The sequence below is a fragment of the Ranitomeya imitator genome, chromosome 8 (assembly GCF_032444005.1).
Source record: "Ranitomeya imitator isolate aRanImi1 chromosome 8, aRanImi1.pri, whole genome shotgun sequence".
Classification (NCBI taxonomy): Eukaryota; Metazoa; Chordata; class Amphibia; order Anura; family Dendrobatidae; genus Ranitomeya; species Ranitomeya imitator.
The window spans coordinates 141,922,810-141,943,994 of record NC_091289.1 but is presented as its reverse complement, the minus strand read 5'-3'; the positions used below and the strand labels follow the sequence as shown (position 1 = coordinate 141,943,994).

The window sequence follows — 21,185 nt, the reverse complement described above, 5'->3', positions numbered from 1 at the left end:
TCTATCAGATATTTTTGTTCAACCCTTCAAATTAAACGTTACAATCTGCACTTGAATTCTGTTGTAGAGGTTTCATTTCAAATCCAATGTGGTGGCATGCAGAGCCCAACTCGCGAAAATTGTGTCACTGTCCAAATATTTCTGGCCCTAACTGTATATTGTCCTCCCCTAGGTAGCGGAAGAGTCTGTGAGCGTGGCAAACCTAAAGGAAATGATCCGGTTGGAAGTAAGGGAATCACTACGGTGCCTATCCCAAGCGGAAGGATCAATACATAGGACCCCCCTGGACTCTAATTCTTCAGAGGAAGAAAGAGAGGAAGGTGCCTATCTCTCTAGTCCTTTCTCCTCTTCATCGGATGAGGAGTTTGGACGATTCTGTCTACCCATGGATAGGATTGACAAAGTGGTGAAGACTTCCAGAGGTTCCTGAGAGTAGCTGTGTCAATGGGGGGACAGATTCGTCATTTCCAGTTCAGAGCTCTTCCCTTTGGCTTATCAGCGGCTCCTAGGGTGTTTACAAAGTTAGTGGCCGAAGTCATGGCGCACTTACGAGAGTCTGACATCCTGATTGTCCCCTACTTGGATGATTTCCTTATAGTAGGGAGTTCAGCAGACCATTGCCTTTCTCAACTAGAAACAACCATAACCAAACTTGAGCATCTGGGGTGGATCGTAAATTATGAAAAATCTCGTTTACAGCCCCCAAAAATACAAAGGTTCTTAGGACTGTTGTTAAATTCAGAATCCCAACAGTGTTGTCTTCCTCCCGACAAATTGTTACACATCCAGCAACAGGTGTCTAAGGCAATCGATAAACCATCCATCACCTTTAGACAGGCTATGTCACTATTAGGATCTCTAACCTCATGCATTCCCGCTGTACGTTGGGCCCAATTTCACACCAGACCTTTACAATCCGAGGTGCTGGTTAATGATAGAGTTTTACATGGGTCCTTGCAGAGTCAGATTACTTTGGGTCCAAAAACTCTTACATCTCTTAGGTGGTGGCTAAACAATGAGAATTTATCGGCGGGAGTTCCCTGGGTGACACAGGTGACACGTATTGTAACAACAGACGCTAGCCCTTCGGGTTGGGGAGCACACATGGATGACATGATAGTTCAGGGTCTATGGAACCCCCTAACATCAGCCTCCTCCAACCAAAGAGAGTTAATGGCAATTGAACTTTCAGTTAAAAAATTCCTCATATCTGCAGGGTCATCATGTCAAGAATCCTCTCGGACAACCAGGCAACCAGGTGGCGGTCGCATACATAAATCACCAGGGTGGAACTCATTCCGAATCACTGATGAGAGTGGCGGATCGTCTGTTCCAGACAGCGGAAAATAATTTCTTATCTTTAACAGCTCTGCATATAAGAGGAAAAGAAAACGTCAAAGCGGACTTTCTAAGCCGCAACGCCTTAAGGCAAGGGGAGTGGTCTCTAAACAGTCTCGTGTTCAACCAGATTGTCCACAAATGGGGACATCCAGAGGTAGATTTATTTGCCACCAGGGACAACCGAAAGACAATAAAATTCTGTTCCCTAAATCCCAGGGAGAATCCTCTGGCGGTAGACGCCTTTCTGATCAATTGGGATTATCGGCTGGCTTATGCGTTCCCCCCACTAGGCCTGATACCCCTGGTAATCAGGAAGATAAGAGAAGATCGAGCAAGAGTTATATTAATTGCTCCATTCTGGCCCAGAAGAGCCTGGTTCACTTGGCTCAGGATCATGTCAGTGGAGGACCCCTGGGTACTTCCGGACATTCCAGATTTACTCTACCAGGGTCCGATCAGCCATCCGCAAGTAAAGAGTCTCCATTTAACGGCATGGAGTTTGAGAGGGTGTTACTGAAAAACAAAGGTTTCTCCCCAAATTTAATTGAGACCCTTATGAAAAGTAGGAAACAGATAACGACAACAATCTACGCTAGAACCTGGCGGAAGTTTCTGGCCTCTTCTGATTTTAATTTAGAAGAGGGGATACCTATAAACCAAATCTTAGAATTCCTGCAAAGAGGCTTAGAGCTAGATCTATCCACTAGTACTCTAAGGGTACAGGTCTCGGCCCTAGGGGCCCTGTTTTCTTGTAACATCGCCAATAATTATTGGATCTCAAGGTTCATTAAAGCATCTGGTAGAACTAGACCCATACATAAGGATAGATCTATGCCTTGGGATCTCAACCTAGTCCTGTCAGCATTGACTAGAGAGCCGTTTGAACCATTACAATCAGCTTCAATTAAGGCCTTATCCCTTAAGACAGCATTTCTGGTAGCAATTACATCTGCCCGTAGAGTGGGAGACATACAAGCTCTCTCCAGGCTTTCCCCTTATACAGAGTTTCTGCCGGATAGGGTAATCCTCAGACCGGACCCGGCCTATTTACCAAAAGTGTCATCGCGGTTTCACAGGTCACAGGAGATAGTTTTACCATCCTTCCTTCCCAATCCCTCCAACCCTAAAGAAGAGCTACTCCATACATTAGATGTTAGGAGATGCCTGCTAGAATACATCTCTGTTACCGATACATGGAAGAAAGATAATGCGTTATTTTTATCTTTCCAAAGTCCTAGAAATGGACTCGGGGTATCAAAGTACACACTAGCAAAGTGGAGTAGGGAGGCTATCTCTTTGGCTTATACTGCAGGTGGGGGTCCGACTCCGCAGAATCTGAGGGCGCATTCCACCAGGGCCATGGCTACATCCTGGGTGGAAAAATCTGGAGTATCAATCGACCAGATATGTAAGGCGGCCACATGGTCATCCCCGTCCACCTTCTTTAAACACTATAGGTTGGATTTGGGGGCTTCCTCTGATCTCCCATTCGGGTTAAGGGTGCTACAGGCCATAGTCCCTCCCTAAGATACCTTACATCTCTGTAATTCTCTTGTCGTGCTGTCATGGGAGTCCGAGTAAAGCATTGAGCTACTTACGGGTAGCGGCATTTCTCGGAGGCACATGACAGCACCCTTAGTTCCCTCCCTATTCACGTGGGGGTTGCACTTCCTATAAATGTATATATCTCACGTATGATACCCAGTTCCAATATATGGTTGAAATTTTGTATATAATCTGTATATAGTGTATATTTTTGTGTACCACTAACCGCGGTAGTCCTCTCAAGACTCTGAAATACAACTGAGGCAGGGGAGAGGTGCCGCCCTTTTGTATCTGTAGGTTTCCTGTTCTTGATGGGCGGATCCCCTCTCTCGTCGTGCTGTCATGGGCCTCCGAGAAATGCCGCTACCCGTAAGTAGCTCAATGCTTTCTTTTTATTGCAAAGCAAACAAGTAGGACAAAATAACTTTTAAATGTCAGTGTGCATTACTATTCACCCCTAAAGTCAGTACTTTAAAGAGCCTCCTTTTGAGGCAATTACAGCTGTCAGTCACTTTGTTAAATTTCTATGAGCTTTCCACATCTTGTCACTGGGATTTTTGCCAATTCCTCAAGGCAAAACTGCCCAGCTCCTTGAAGTTACATTTCTTCTGATGAACAGCAATCTTCCAGTCTGACCTCAAATTCTCAGTTGGATTAAGGTCTGGGCTTTGACATTTACACATTTTATCCTTAAACCACTTGTGTTGTTTTAGCAATATGCTTTGGATCATTGTCCTGTTGGAAGGTGAACCTGCACCCTAGTCGCAAATCATTGACAGACTGAAACAGGTTTTGCTCAAGAATATCCCTGTATTTCGCATCATCCATCTTCCCCTTGACTCGGACAATTTTTTTCTGTCACTGCTGACAAAAAACATCCCCAACGCATGATGCTGCCACCACCATGTTCCATTGCGTGGGTGGTGTTCTTGCGGTGATGAGCTGTGTTCATTTGGCTCCAGATATAGCATTTACCTTGGTGGCCAAAAAGTTGAATTTTGGTCTCATCTGACCACAGCACCTTTCTCTATACATTTGTGTAGTCTCCCACATGTCTTTTGGCAAACTCAAAATGACCCATCCCTGACTTGAACTTCCCAACAACTTTATCCTTAACTTGTTTAGAGATCTCCAAGGACTTCATGATGATGTTTGGTTAGTGGTGTATCTTGCCTCTGTGGCCTTTCAGAAAAAGTAAAGTGTATATTGTGACGCTGTAAGAATCTGGCTGCACTCGGATGTCACCCGAGTGCAGTCCTATAGAGCATGTAGATTCAAACAGTGAAAAACAGAGAGTGGACCCACTGGACCGTGATGACGAACCCCTCTCGGACGAGCTGACCAGGTGGACCGCCCCCTATACAGGGAGAGTTAGGGGCAGGCCCGTGAGGGACTATCGCCACGGAAGCTGGAGGGTCGACTGAGATCAGATGGGAATACAGCAGGCACAAAGGGAAAGAGGGAACAGAAAGGAACTACTGAGACAAGGGAGAAGATGGGAACGCTACGGAGGCACGGAGGCTGGCAGGACAATATGGAGACACCGAGGCTGACGGGAGCAAGGAAAAGATATAAGAGCCGGGCAGGTACCGCAGAGGAAAAGGAACTGAAGGAACAAGGCAGGAACACAGGAAACAGGCAGGCACTGTAGAGGGCGGAGGAGACCCAAAGTCAGAGAGCTAGGAACGCTCAGAGACCACAGGTGGCCAGAAGCACTTGTAAACACAAATGAACATCAGGCACAGAGAAGCAGCAGGAAGCAGTTTACATAGCAGCATGGGAGCTACTTCCGGGTTACAGTCCTCCAGGATGACGGAGAGGACAGGAAAGAGCGCCAACAGAGGAATCAGATGTGCGCACGCGCAGAGCTGAATGCGACGCGCGCGCGCGCGCACCCGGCGAGCTGCAGTGGGGAGAGGCGGTGGCAGCAATGGCATGACATATATACTGACAGAAATGTGACACTTAGATTTTACACAGGTGGACGTCCTGTCAATGAGCGTGTGACTTATGAAGGGACTTGTTTGCACCAGACATTTTAGGGGCTCCATTGCAAAAGGGGTCAATACATATGCACATGACAATTTTTAGTTATTTGATCGCATAAATTTAATTTATGCCTATATTTTTAACTTCACCAACTTGGACTAGTTACTCATGATGCATCACACACAAATTGGCTACAAAATTATTTAAAAACAGGTTATAGAGTAAAAAAAATAGGTAAAAAGCCAATGGTTGTGAATACTTTCGTAAACTACTGTATTATGACTCCTGGCAGTATTCCTTAGTGAGTAGATAATCCTGAGACAACGGAGGGTGCACACATGAGGTGCTGTTGAATATAGTAACAAATAACATGAAAATGCCCCAGATTAATTGGCATAGGCATAGCATGGGATACGGACACAAGTGGGGTGCCTATGGGCAAGGTTTACACACAACCAGTGTGACCAAGAATATTTTTTCTTCTTTCTACCACAATTGTACATTCACACAATCTTTAGCAAAGGAGGAAGCTATGCATTCTGAAAGAATCTGTAACTAGTTGTTGAGAAATGGCTCCATCGGAAGATTGGTTGCCCTGCCTCAGCTAAGTTACTAGAAGGGATACTGCCTCCACGGGTATCACGGGCCATAAAGTGGCACTGCCACTGAGCGAGACTGCGAGGTGTGTCAAAGAAATGACAGAAGATGGAGAGTTTCATGCAGACCAAGAGTGAATGTGAGACCAGAGAGGTTTTTGCAGATGCCGAAAGTGGGTGCCAAGTCTGTGGGGCCTCTGAGGCCAGAGAAATGTGCAAGGAACCAACTGTCCATTGGTCCACAACATCCACACAAACTACCTGACGAGGCTCATCCAGTGGGTGTGAGCGAGCATGGAGTAAGACTGATGAGAACACTGGAACTCTTTGGTGTAAGACCTAGCTAGACTTGAATGAAAGCTTTCCTCTAGTAAATTTCTGCAGAGAGGATCAGTTGTGGCATATAGTTCCTGGGTCAATACAAAACTCTGAAGGACATTGTGTGCTGACCACTGAATATGCAAGTTTCTCTGTGTTTAACTTATTACCATATCTTTTACTACCCCTCAAAAACACAAAGTACTACATCGCATATTGCTTGTCTCCTACCTTTTGACTATATAGTTTACTCCCGTTTGCACCAAGAATATTTTTGTTTAATTGAGTGCACACTGTCACATATTATCAGAAGGTTTATAACTTTAGGTGTTTTTTTTTTTTTTAGCGAGCATAAAAAGTAAAGGGCAGCTAGTGTGAATTCTGTTGTATAGAAAATAATTTTTTTGCATGGTGTGAGATTGTATTCATTGGCAACTAGAATAGATAGGTCTGTGCGTGTAAGGTTTAACGTCTTAAAACATAATTATAGTGATGGTTCTCCTTCCAGTCTGTATCAATTAATCTCTTCCATTGGACCAACCTGGTTTGAAAACCTAAGCAATCGTGTTATTTCAGAATTATGACCTTTAGATCTTAAGAAGTTAGTGGGCTCCTTTGTCTTGTCTGGTTATTTGCCCTCTAGGAAATCTGTATGAAATACAGGTTTTCGTCACTCGCACCATTATTCTTCTTCTCATATTGTTAGGCTGGTGGGTGGGGAAACACAGCCTGAACATCGACATCTCCTCTTACCTTGGATTAGATGCCTCTGGGCAGGATGAGAGTAAACAACTGTAGCTAATACAGGTATAAAAGACTCAGACATGCCTCCGAAAGAAGGACATATCGGAGTACGATAAGGGGAACCGACAATCAAGTAACTTTCTCGGAAACACTTGCTAAAGCTGGCTGAAGATAGAGACTTTAGTGTGTGGAGTGTCCAGGTATGGTAACATCATCACTGAATTGATGTTAAGGTCCAGAAATGAGAATATACTGTAACCTTTATTGTGCCATTGAAATATTGTAATCGTTATTTATTTTAAGAAAGAAATGGGTATCTGAACTGTTAGTTGTCTGTCTCCTTGACAAGCCAGCTGATATGTCACTCTCCATAAGGAGAAACGCTACCCCTTAGACCCCAGTCCAGAGCCTCTCACCTAGCCAAATTAGTTCTCATGCTTCGCACTGACGAGGGCCAACAGCCCGAAACATGGTGTCTGCGAATTCAGATACTGATTTAGCTTTTAATCCTACGTCATATGGCACGACTCGTTAAAGGGTTGATTGTGACTTGTAGGATCGCTACTTCCAACAGGTGGCGCTATAGAGTTAAGTCCTCTTTTTCTCAGAAGAGGCAATTTGCATGTCTCCTAATAAACATCATGCTAATGTTGTAAGGGGCCCAAGCACACCACACAGAGATCCATGTTATACCATATATTTATTTCTCAAAATTGAAACTGCAACACCAAAAAGGAAAAGTTGTGCAATTGTGAACATCATAGTACTAATAGACATGTTAATGATATGTATTTGACCCGTTCTGTTTGTTTCTTTCCGAAACTCAAAAAATCATTTAAAAAAGATGAACATTTATGACAAACGTGACAATTGATGCTGTGGAATTGTGGTTTGCAGAATAGCCTTATGATTTTTTTTTTCTAAAGGATTGCAATTATTTTTTGATCAATGCATTAAATGTATAGAGTTGAAATGGGATTGCTGAATAAAACAGATTTAGTTCAAAACCATGTTCATTTTTTTTTCTTACGATAGGCCAAGTATGTACTTATATGGGTATATGTATAAATTTTACTTGCTTAAATACTGCCATTAATTCCACAGCACTTTATTATTATTATTATTTATTTATATAGCACCATTAATTCCATGGTGTTGTACATGAGAAAGGGGGTTACATACAGAGTTATAGATATAATTTACAGTAAACAAATTTACAATGACACACTGGCACAGAGGGGAGAGGACCCTGTCCTTGCCGACTTAGACCTCACTATCCCAATTGGGACTCCATGGGATATTAGTTGTGATTTACACTGATCAATTTAGGCTTTACTGTTCTCAAGCATTCCACTACATAATGAATAAAGATTTACAACTGGAATATTTCATTCAGTGATATGTAAGATGAAGAATTTTAGTGTTCCCTTTTATTTTTTGAGGTATACATATTAAATGTTAAGTTTTAGAGTCTAGTGGCTGGCTATGCTGGGTTGTTAGTTAAAAGTGGTCAGACGTGATTAGGAACGATACGTTCTGGTTTCTTTCTTTTTTCCTGCTGAATTCATCTTTTATTTTTTGGGGCAGTATATTTTATGTGTATATAAACTATATGGGCAAAAGTATTGAGATAGCTACATCTACAGGAGCTTTTGACATCCCATTCTTAATCCACAGGCATTAGTATGGAATTGGTTCACCTTTTGCAGCTATAACAGCCTCCACTCTTCTAGTAAAGCTTTTTTTATAATATTGTGGAATAAGTCTATGGACATTTTTGTCCATTTATTCGGAAGAGCAGAAGAACATTTGTGAAGTCAGAAATCAATGTTGGCTGAAAAGTCCTAGCTCACAATCTCCATTTTAATTAACGAAAAAATGTTTAATGGGGTTGATGTCAGGGCTTTGTATTGGCAAATCACGTCTTTCTACAGCAAACACAGCAATCTATGCCTTTTGTGGAGCTTGCTTTGTGCACCAGGGTACAGTGATGCTGGAAGAGAAAAGAGATGGGCCTTTCATAATATGTTCCTGCAAAGTTGCATGTAAACAATTGTCTAAACTTTCTTGAAGCATTAAGATTTCCCTTCACTAGGATGAGTCTAAGCCAAGCCCACCATAATAAACCGCTCCATAGCATTATCACTCCTCCACCAAACTTTACAGTTGGCATCATGCAGTCAGGCAGGTAACGTTCTCCTGGTATTCAACAAACCCAGTCCATCAGACATCCAGATAGAGGAGCATGATTGGTCATGCCACAGAACAAATTTCCACTGCTCCAGAGTCCAGTAGTGGTGGCTTCAGGCCACAACATCCAACACTTGGTAATATGCTTGGTAAGACCTGCATGCAGCTGGTTAGCCATGGAAAACCATGTAACGAAGCTACCAGCACATCATTTTTGTGCTGATATTAATGCCAGAGGAGATTTGGATCTACAGCTATGGAGTCTGCTAAAAGTTAGTGCCTTTTATGCGCTATGCTCCTTGGCACTCGGAGACTCCACCCTGTAACTTTACATGTGCTCACTTAGTGGCTGAGTTGCTGTGGTTTGTAAAAACGTCACATTTTCATTAAAACCACTCATATCTGATAGTTGAATATATAAGATGGAAGAAATTTCATAAACTGATTTGATAAAATGCTTGCATTCTATTACTGTAAAACACTCAACACAAATTCAGTGAGCTCTTTAGATTGAGCCATTCGGTCACAAATGTTAGTACAAGCAGACTGCATGTTGCTGTATTTTATACTCTTGTGTAAATAGAACTTAATGAAAAATCCAATTTAAATGATTAAGAATTTGTCCCAATACTTTTGTCCATATAGTGGATGTATGTATGTATAAGTACACTATATTAGATGTATTGATATCTGCAGCAAATTCCTCTCCACCTTTTGCCTTTGTAACCTTTTAAACAATAAATTTTTATTGAAAGTTTTCGGTTTACATTTACGTGATAATCAAGATAATCAAAAAAAAAATCAGGATAAGTCTTTACATACAATCTGAACAATAGTGCATGTGGTTAACTGACATGCAATCATACAACCTAACCAAAGTAAGGGAAAGGGGGAGTGGGGGAGGGGAGCCCGAGTAAAGAGGTGTATAACGTCTAAAGGGTTTGGTAGGTTATTCTGAATCCGACTGAATGTAGTTAGTTGGGTATAGTACCGGTGTGGCAAAAGGGGTATGGTTGGTGCATTCCGCCCAGGGGAGCCATATTTTCTCGAATTTTCCAACTTTGTCCATTAGTATAGCCGACAATTTCTCATTGATCATGTACCAGGTGAGGCGTGTTTTGACTGCGGAAAAGTCTAAGTTTGGTTTTTTCCATGCCAAAGCAATGATTTGTTTCGCTGCTAAAAATATAAATGAGATAAGGGATCGGGTAAGATTAGGGATGTTGGGGATGCGCTTGTTAAGTAGTGCCTCCCATGGGTTTTTTTTAAGGTTAATGTTCGCTATGGAAAAAACCAAATGGTATATCCTAATCCAGAACCTTCTGACAATCGGGCAAAGCCACCATATATGGAACATGTCTCCTGTTGAATTGCAACCTCTGAAGCAATTTGGGGAGTGGTTAGCCACAGCTTTAGCTACTCTAGCGGGGGTCAGATACCATCGGGTTAACACTTTGTAGTTGGTTTCTAACATAAGTGTGTTTAACATTCCTCCAGTAGATGAGACCAAATTTGGGACCATTCCGAGTCTGTCAGGGTAGATCCGATGTCCGACTCCCAACGAACGGTATATTTCAAACAATGCCTATGGGAAGGGGCATTAATGTATGAGTAGAGGAGAGAAATAATCCCCGAGGCATGTGGGTTTTGACGACACTTTTGTTCAAAAGGGGTCATGGAGTAAGGAGGGGTAGAATTTTTTAATAAGGAGTTGGCAAAGTTTTTTAATTGTAAGTATCGAAAGATTTCTCCGGAGGGGAAGTGGTACTTTTCCTGTAGAGCCGCGAATGGGATTATCCCATCAATATTGAACAGCTGGTGAACCCTGGTTATGCCGGCTTCGACCCATCTATAAAAACTTTTGATAGATCCCACGCCTGGGGGGAATAGGGTATTACCCCAAATGGGAGCGAGGGGTAAAAAGGGTGAGATCAGTTGTGAGGAATATTTTAAAGTGTCCCAGATTGTAAGAGAATGCTTTATAATGGGGTTCGAGATATGTTTGCGTTGAGTTGGGAGGATCCATAGTACTGTGTCTAGAGTACTGGGTTGCATTTCGAATGCTTCCAGGGATAGCCATAATGGGGGTACGTTATAAGCATGGTATAAAGTCAGTTGGCCTAATTGAGCTGCGCGGTAATATTTCAAGAGGTTGGGGACTCCCAAACCCCCTTTTAGGCGATGGCGGTATAAAGTAGCCTTGTTAACTCTCGGGATGCCTCCTCTCCATACGAAGGTGTCTATAGACCTTTGGGCCATTTTAAGGAAGTGTGAGGGGATAGGTATAGGCAGAACGCGAAATAGATAGAGCAATTTAGGGAGGATTGTCATTTTTAGCGCACGTACTCGGCCCAACCAAGAGAGATGTAGTTTCTCCCATGATTGGAGCAGAAGGCGAAGTTTCCGGAGCATAGGAGGATAATTAGCCGCATAAAGGGAGTCTAGGTTAGCTGTTAGTTTAATCCCCAAATAGTCCAAATGGTCAGTGGCCCATTGGAACGGAAAGTTGTGCTGAAGTAGTGAAACAGTAGGTCGCGAAAGGGATATGTTCATAGCGTAGGATTTGCTGGTGTTTAAGTGGAGGCCGGATATAGTTTCGAAGCTTTCTAGGGTATGTAAGAGGGCCGGCAAGGAAGTCTTAGGGGACGACAAAAGCAAAAGCATGTCGTCAGCAAATAAAAGAAGTTTATGAGAAACTGACGCCACTTCCACTCCCTGAACTTCAGAATTAAGGCGCATATGAATAGCTAAAGGTTCAAGCGCCAAAAGAAACAACAGGGGTGAAAGGGGACATCCCTGCCTGGTTCCCCTACTAATAGGGAAATACGTGGAGGAAAAGCCATTATAACGTACGTAGGCCGAAGGGGAGCTATAGAGAGCGTAAATCCAAGAGAGAAAGTGGTCGGGAAACTTCCATCTCCGCAGCACCGCAAACAAATATGGCCATGAGATAGAGTCAAAGGCTTTCTTGAAGTCTAATGACAGTAGCATACTTGGTATGTCACGGTGTTTGCAGAGGTGCAACAGATGGGAGACCCTCCGTATATTGTCTGAAGCTTGTCTCCGAGGGACAAAACCCACTTGATCTTTGTGGATTAGGGTACCCAGGCCAGAGTTCAGTCTTTGGGATAATATTTTGGCTAAAATTTTGAGATCTATGTTGATAAGGGATATTGGTCTATAATTAGACCAGAGTAGGTGGTCTGTGTTGGGTTTAGGTATCATAGATATTGCAGCAATTAGAGAGGCTGCACCTGGCTTATTGCCTTCTCTCAAAGAGTTAAAGTAATTAGTGAGGTGGGGGATCAGAATTGGAGCATATTTCTTATAGTAGAGGGCCGTAAAACCATCGGGGCCTGGTTTTTTATTGGTTTTCAAGTGTTGAATGGCTAGTTCGATTTCACTTGGCGTTACGGCTTGGTTGAGGAGTTCAATCAAATCGGAGCTAAGAGCTGGAAGGGGAATAGAGTCTAAAAATGTCTCTATCGTTTCTGAATTCGAGGTAATTGGGGCCTTGTACAGCTGCCTAAGTTTTTGTTGGAAAAAGTGGGAAATTTGTTGTGGATTAGATGTGATACCAGCAGGTGTGCGTATTCGAATAGGGGGCCTGGGTAAGGGTAGGCATTTTAAGCGTCGAGCTAAATTAGAGTTATTTTTATTATTGAGAGCGTAGAAGCGTTGCTGTGACCATCGTATGGCCCGGTCTGCGATCTCAGTGAGACTAAGATCTAATTCAGTGCGAGCATGGAGAAGGTCGCGATACGTAGTTGGTGAAGGAGTGCTTTTCATCTGAGACTCTAAGGCTGACACCCTGCCCTCCAGTTCAGCTATCCTCGCGTTCCTGTCTTTTTTCTTGCGGGAGGCCTCTTGAATGCAGAGACCTCTAAGCACTGCTTTATGTGCTTCCCAAAGGGAGATTGGCGATGTAGCTGAATGTTGATTCAAGGAGAAATAATCATCAATGTGATTTTTCAGCCTTTGAGAAATATCGGGATAAGAGAGCAGTGAGTCATTCAGAGCCCAGTTGAATGAACGGGGCCGTGGGTGGAGCGTCGAGCATGTGAGGAGATTTGGGGAGTGATCCGACCAGGGTGTAGAAAGAATGGATATATTAGAGATGTTTGGGAGGAAGGATGGGTTAGCGAATATGTGGTCGATTCTAGTGTGCACTAAGTGGCGTGCGGAGAAGTACGTGTAGTCTCTATTGGAGGGGTGGATCTCCCTCCATAAGTCCACCCAGTGGTGTTGGGCGAGAATCTTATTAAGAGCGGTTGAATCCGCAGAAGGGTAAGGCTGCGGGGGATTAGAGGAATGGGGACTTGAGGATTTATCGAGGCTAGCTTTCAGTATGCAATTGGAGTCTCCACATAGTATTGTGGTGCCTTGGGCATGTTCGGAGACTAATTCCAATAACTGGGAAAAGAAGGCAGCTTGGTGGGAGTTGGGAGCATAATAGGAGACTAAAGTGACCAGTTCATCTGATATCAAACCTGTCACCATGATATAGCGTCCTTCCTTATCAGCCACTGACGACTTAAAAACGAAGGGGACAGATTTTTTAAAACAGACCGCGACTCCTTTGGTTTTATTTGGGGCGTTCGCCATGTAGAAAAGTGGATACGAAGTGGACATAAATTTGGGGTAGGAGCTGGTTGAGAAGTGCATCTCTTGGAGGCAAACCACATCTGCCTGTTGGGATCTATAATAACGAAAGGCCTTAGTGCGTTTGTGAGGGGAATTTAGGCCCCTCACATTGTGTGATAGGATCGTTAATGGCATGATAGATGGTTGTTGAATTTGCTTATGTTGGCAGTAAGTTTTGGGTCGTTGGCGGAGTTAGAGAAATTATTGTTAGGTGGACCAAATTGGTAGAGTGTACTCGGGCGAGTAGTAGGGATGGAAGGGACGGCAGGTTGAACAATAACTATGATTAGGAAAGGGTAGGAAGAACTCGTTGGGAAGGGGGGGGTGGGACTGTTGTTGGCTAAGCACATAGTGCGAAGCATCAGTGTACAAGGACACTGTGGGGTCATGAGGGTCCGCTAGGGGGCACAATGAAACATATTTAAATGTCGTGAAGAACGGGAGTGAGAACGAGATAGTGGGTTAAGTTAAACTGGAAATTCAATTTCACAGGCTAGGAGTGGGCTTTTCATAGTGCCGGGGGAATTAGGGATAGAGGGCGTAGTGCGAGACCTGAAAATAACCATTATATTAAACATAGTTAATTAACGCCTTAATATGGTCTAGTGAAATATTTGAAACCTGGCTGCCCATTTAAAAGGCCTGACAGAATTCTACAACTTAACACGCTATAAAGAGGAGAAAAGAGAAAGAAAAAAAAAAAAAAACACTATGAAAACTCGTGTAATAAACATAGTCACTTGTCTGAAGTGAAGAGCAAGTCAAATGGCGTTGTCAGTCTGGAAGTTCGGTTGAAGCGAAAGCTGTAACGGCTTCTGTAGGGTAGGTAGTGGAGCTGTACGCTCCAAGAACGCCTGTAACAATAAACTGAAAAAGAACACATATGAACTATTTGTTCCATTGAACATTATAAAGTATAGGCTAGCGTGTTGTATCCGGGACTACGCTATGAGGTTGTCCTGAAGAGAAGCCTATGGAGTAGTATAGGCACGAACTAAAGTTAGTGGATATCCAGCACGTCATGGGGGAGCCGGAGGATCACGTGGTCTGGGACGGAGGGTCGCAGGTTGGGGCCTCGAGGAAGAAGGTGGGGGGGATGATGGGAGGTCCATGAGTTGTAGTTTAGACAAGCAACGGCTCGCTCCTTCAGGGGAGAGAACTGTATGGACCATATCGAGATGAGAGAAGATCAGTTTAAATGGGAAGCCCCAGCGGTACTTGATGTTGTTGGAGCGTAGGACCTCCAGGTATGGTTTCATAGCACGTCTTTTGGCGATGGTAGTAGGGGCCAAGTCGGAGAACAGTTCATATGAGTGGCCTTGGAATACCAGCGGTGACGAATTTCTTGCTGCCTGTAAGAGCTGTTCCTTGGTTTTGTAATGATGTAATTTAAGGATGATATCCCTTGGTGGACCTTCCGGTTTGCGTTTGCTCAGGGCTCTATGAATTCGGTCCATTTCTAGGCGCTCTATAGGGATTCCTGGTATTAGTTCTTGAAAGAGAGCCGTCGCCGTGGACTGGAGATCGGTGATTGTTTCGGGTATGCCCCTGATTCTGATGTTGCACCTGCGGGCTCGATTTTCGAAATCCTCCAGTCTGTTGTTGAGGGTGTGAATTTCGTCGTGTAGCATCTCGATGTCTTTCTCGTGAGTAGCAAGGGTTGTGTGGGTAGCGTCCATTTTGTCCTCCAGGTCAGAGGTACGGGAACCGAGTTCTCTGATCTCCTTGGTTAAATCCTTGGTCAATTTTTCTGACATTTTGAGTAATTCTGAGTGTAAAATTGATTGAAACTGTGATAGTAAGGCAGATTGATCTGAGGTTGAGGTATTAGGGGTCTTGGTTGTTAAAGCTGGAATCATTTCAGAGTCCGCACCCTCAGGTATAGACGAGTTAGAGGATTCTGACTGGGAGAAGGGGCCAGAAGACATATCGCCGTCCAGATCTGTTAAAGCGGCAAATCTGTTGCTGGGTTGTTTTGAGCTGGCTCTGCGTGCTTTAGGCATGAGGGCGAGTTGAGTAGGAAAGGGCCTCCGTGGTGCTTATCCCGTTCAAGGAAAGAGGGTCAGTAGGAGGGCATATTGCAGAGCGACCCCTAGCGGATATAGGGGGGGCACTTTAAGGCATTACAAAAGTCTTAAGGTGTATTATAAGCTGGGCTTATTTGGGGTGGAGACTGCGATGGGAGGGTTGGTATGATGGTATATAGCCGAGAGGATGATTTTTAAAGTAATCCTCATAATGTGCACGGAATTAGAGCTCAACATGGACACTAGGTGTCGCTATTGTATCAGTGAAGACGGTTGGTGACCAGCTGAGTCTTTTTTGTGTATTATAGAATGTATCACCAGTTCTTAGATTGAGCACTAGGTGTCACCAAACGTCTTTCTTCTAGGGCACCCTCTTTATCCCACTGTATATGACACTTTAGTGGAATGCAGACAGAATTAGCCTAGCGTGCCAGAGTATACTTGTATAGCTCAATGTAGCTATGGAGCCTGCAGGCTCAGCAAAACAGTGCACTGTAAAGTCAGTAAATTGTTGCAATTATGACCCCAGGGGAGAGGAGGGTCAGGGAAGCAAGGCTGAGAACCAAAAGAGTCCAGCATACAGTATACAGTATCTCTGTTCAATGCACTCCCTTCCTCTCTGCAGCGTAATGAGAGATAACAGTAGCCCCAGCGATAGGAGACAACAGAAACTCAGCAGGGTGAAAGATAAGTTGGATCTCTAGCAGGTTTATCCTCAGTGCAGGCTGAGGCCTTTGTGACCTTTTAGATCTTTTGACAGTTTCTGCACTGACTCATTTGTTAAAAATTAAAAATCTATATCATAATTGTATAATGAATAGTGATAAGCAAGCGTGCTTCAATAAGGTGTTATCCGACCATGCTCGTGTGCTCATAAAGTAAGTTCGGCGTGCTCAAATATGAAGTTCAAGTCGCTGCGCCTACATTTCTCTCATCTGTTTGACAGCATCAACACATGCAGGGATTGCCTGTTTGACAGGCAATCCCTGCATGTGTTGCAGCTGTTCAACAGCCGTGAGACATGCAGCTGCAGGGAAGCGAACATAGTAGACTGTGAGCCCTCACGGGCAGGGTCCTCTCTCCTCCTGTACCAGTTGCGACTTGTATTATTCAAGATTATTGTACCTGTTTTTATTATGTATACCCCTCCTCACATGTAAAGCGCCATGGAATAAATGGCGCTATAATAATAAAAAATAATAATAATAATAATCGTATTCAAGCACGCCGAAGACACGATTAGTACACGAGCATGGTCGGATAACACTCTATCCGAGCACGTTCACTCATCACTAATAATGAAATGTTGAACCTTCAAAACTTATAGTAAATAATAAAAGCAGAGAATTTTATATTGTATAAGTTCTTGGCATGTACTGGTGGGAGTAAAATATTTTTCCAACATCAGGTTCCCATCTTCGATGACAAAAATATGCACATTGGATGCCACAGTGTACATGCACCATGGGAAATTATTCCTGCTGTAAAAGTGACACAAAACAATAAATGTTTAATAGCATGGTCTAAATAGGCATTTATGGAATATTATGCTGTCTCACACTGTCCTGCTGAACAGTGCTATCCCACATTGTGCAAATTCATGAGAGATGTCCTGCTATGGCTATTACCTTTTTGCTATCCCAATTTCCAGTTAAAAACAGAATGGTGGGGTCAGCAGAGGCGAGATAAATGGTCTAATGCCTACATCCTGTCACATGAATGAGTCAAAAGCAGCCTGTGTTGTGAACCAAACTCCATATTGACTTAACCCCTTAACGACCGCCGATACGCCTTTTAACAATGGCAGTTAAGGGGCCTTATTGCTCAGCACCGCTTTTTAACGGCTCCGAGAAATAAGTGTATAGCGCCTCCCAGCATCGGAAAATCTCTGGGGTCTCGGCTACCGGAGGTAGGCAAGACCCCGAAGAACATGATTCAGGTCGGTTTTTACCGTCCCCAGTCACATGATTGCTGTTATTCACCAAATAACAACGATCACAAAAAAATCTGATTTTCCATTTTTCTCTCTCCTTTGATATGGTCTAGCATACCAGATGAAAGAGAAATGGGGTCCCCCGAGCCCCCCTGTACCTCCACCATCCCCGGACCCTCTGGCTCCATCTCCTGGCCTTCCATGTCGTCTTCCCAGAAGAAAATGGCCGGTGCATGCGCAGTGCTCCCGCCGAAATCTGCCGGCCGGTATCCGGCAACAATAGATTTTTCCAATTGGTTCATTTTGATAACTGTGATAGACCCGATCGCAGTGATCAAAATAAAAAAATAGTAAATCAAACACCCCTTTGTCACCCCCTTAGTTAGATAAAAATAACAAAATTAAGAAAAAGTATTTTTTTCCATTCTTTACAGTTAGGGTTGGGGCTAGGGTTAGTGTTGTGTTGGGTTACTGTTGGAGTTATGGTTAGAGTTGTGTTGGAGTTAGTTAGGATTTGGATTAAGGCTAGGGGTGTGTTGGGGTTAGGGTTGGAGTTAGAATTGGGGGGTTTTTGGCTCTCCAAACACGAAATGGTGCCAGCCATTAACTCTATCCAATTTTGCATTAAAAAAGTCAAACTGTGCTCCCTCCTTTCTGAGCCCTGCAATGCACCCATATACCAACCAGCATACCGAGTACATATTAATGTAATCTGGGAAAACGAACTAGTGTGTGTGGTAATAACCCAGATTATATATAGGACCTGAGGACGTTTAGGACCTGAGGAATGACGTCGCGGCTTCTGATTGGTCGCGTGGCGGCACGCGACCAATCAGAAGCCGCGACGTCATTCCTCAGGTCCTAAATTCCTAGAATGAGGAGTTTAGTGCCTGAGAATGACGTCGCGGCTTCTGATTGGTCGCGTGGCGGTCACATGGGCGGCACGCGACCAGTCAGAAGCCGTGACGTCATTCCTCAGGTCCTAAACGCGCTCATTCTAGGAATTTAGGACCTGAGGAATGACGTCGTGGCTTCTGATTGGTCGCGTGGCGGTCACATGGGCGGCACGCGACCAATCAGAAGCCGCGACGTCATTCCTCAGGTCCTAAACGCGCTCATTTTAAACAAAGAAGCCTGCCGGTTACCAGCGTGATGTCCAGGGGCCGCCGGAGAGGTGAATATATCCATATTTTTTATTTTAATTCCTTATTTTACACCTCACTATGGATCCGATACTGATACCCGATACCACAAAAGTATCGGATCTCGGTATCGGAATTCCGATACCGCAAGTATCGGCCGATACCCGATACTTGCGGTATCGGAATGCTCAACACTAGTGGTCCCTAAAACAAATGGTTTTGTAAATTTTGTTGAAATAATGAGAAATCACTGGTCAACTTTTAACCCTTATAACATCCTAACAAAAAAATTTTTTTGCAAAATTGTGCTAATGTAAAGTAGGCATGTGGGAAATGTTAGTCATTAATTATTTTGATTGACACAGCTCTCTGATTTAAGAGCAGAAAAATTAAGTTTGAAAATTGCTAAATTTTCTAAATTTTTGCCTAATTTCCTTTTTTTTCATAAATAAACGCAAGTCCTGTAGAACAAATCTTACCACTCACATGAAGTATAATATGTCATGAAAAAAAATCTCAGAATCAGTGGAATCCGTTGAAGTGTTTCAGAGCTATAACCTCATACGGTGACAGTGGTCAGAATTGTAAAAATTGGCCTGGTTATTATGGTCAAAATTTGCTGTCACGAAGTGGTTAATGTAGTGCAGAATAGGTGAAAAAGCAAAACAATTAAAGCACCTCTCATCGCTGGAGTAGAGCCACTAACGTAAGTTCTGATCTTAATTTTTGCCACGGGTTGTAATACTATGTAATCACCAGCCTTGGAGGATGTTCATTCAGTTGTTTATTTTTTATTAAAAAAAAGCAGATCAGAGACATGGCACAAAACTACAGTCATTTCAAATGACAACATTCTGGCTTTAATAAACACTATAAAAGAAATCAAGAACAAAAAATGTTGTAGTCAGTATTTTTTTTTTAGAACAAGCATAGGGGAAAATTATGGACTCACTCAATTATGTGGGAAAAAATTATGGAATCACCCTAAATTTCAATTTCCAAAACGAACACCTGCATCAAATTAGATCTGCTCATTAAAAAAGAGTGATCACACCTTGGAGAGGGTAAATCACACTTAAAAGAGGGTAAATCATCAGGCAATGTTGCAAAAAATGTTGGTTGTTCAGTCAGCTGTGTCTAAAATCTGGACCAAATACAAACAACATGGGAAGGTTGTTAAAGGCAAACATACTGGTAGACCAAGGAAGACTTCAAAGCGTCAAGACCAGAAACTTTCAGCAATATGTCTCCAAAACAAGAAATGCACAACAAAACAAATGAGAAACAAATGGGAGGAAACTGGATTCAACGTCTGTGACCAAACTGTAAGAAACCGCCTAAAGGAAATGGGATTTACATACAGAAAAGCTAAACGAAACACATTAACACCTAAACAGAAAAAAACAACGTTACAATGGGCTATGGAAAAGCAAAAAATCAAAACCGCTGAAGTGTTGCTTTATTCCATCACTAATTACAATGTCATTCACACATTAGAACACTGTAACCAGTAACAGTAGCTAGAGTTGAGCGACCTTGACCTTTTTAGAGTCGAGCCGGGTTTCGCGAAACCCGACTATCTCAAAAGTCGGGTCGAGTGAAATCGGCCGATTATGACGTAAAGTCGGGATCGACCGAAACACGAAACCCAAAGCAAGTCAATGGGGCAGCATAGTCGGCAGTGAGTGGGGGCCAGGAAAACATCTAGAGTGCCCATTTTAATGTCAAAACCATCCATTCTTCTTAATGAAGCTTGTCAAGCGTAATTTACCTTATAATAATTGGAAGGCATTTGAAATTGGGGGTCATTTGGCTAAAGTTGTGGTGGGTAGGGCTGGTTCAAGTAATTAGTGGGCCCAGGAAATCTGGACCACGTCATGGCAGTGGAGCAGGGAGAGGTAAGTATTTCAACTTTGCAAGTGCTGTGAACCTGAGCAAGCAAGGGGGCCCACTCGGCATTGGCACTGGCACAGGGCCCCTCAAAGTACAGCGGTGTGTTTGCACGGCGGGGGCGCCTCCCACCGGCAGCAACAGTTTTGCGTACTATGAGAGGCCTTGTGCCAGTGACGTCGCCAACTAGTATTCCTCCCCCCACCTGATGAAGGAACCTGCACTTTCATCTGCACCTTCCTCTTTGTCCCCGTGTAAGGTGGTATGGTATGCGGGAAGAGCAACCTGACTTTCAGCAGGGTCACAATGTTGTTGTGTAGCGTGCACGGGGAATGTTGCGTTATGGGTCAATGTACCAGCAGACTCATCTATCACTGGCTGGGCAATGGGCAGGATGAGGAGGAAACACAGATATAGGCCCAAAGAATAAAGTTGGCTAAATGCAGTTCAAAATTGGTAACACAGGAATAACCAGGGGGCATTGCAGTGGAGGACAACTGGAATGAGAGGCTGACACAGAGAGTAGGCCCAAATCAGTAAGTAGTCGAAATGCAGTTCAAAATTGGCAACCGTAGTAAACAGGCGGCACAGCTTTGTTCAGTGGAGGAGAACAGCAAGGAGTGGCAGACACCGATAGTAGGCCCCAACCCAACTAGTAGGCCAAATGCAGTCTAACATTAACAACTACTTAACGAGCGCCTGAAAACGGAATTTCAGGACAGGAAACCAGGAGAACAGCAAGGAGCGGCAGACACTGTTAGTAGGCCCCAAACAGAGGCGTAGCTAGAGCTTTTGCCGCCCGGGGCTGTTCCCGAGTTTGGCGCCC

General features: G+C 43.6%; 1 protein-coding gene across 1 annotated transcript in view; it reads left to right on the top strand.

Annotated features, from left to right (window-relative positions):
- The first annotated feature begins 6,565 nt into the window (after nt 1-6,565).
- LOC138648014 (dimethylaniline monooxygenase [N-oxide-forming] 2-like) overlaps nt 6,566-21,185 on the top strand; it is a 95,004-nt gene continuing 80,384 nt past the window's right edge. The window contains exon 1 of the mRNA XM_069737470.1: nt 6,566-6,733. The gene's annotated coding sequence lies outside the window, so the exon portion shown is untranslated. The remainder of the gene's footprint in view (nt 6,734-21,185) is intronic.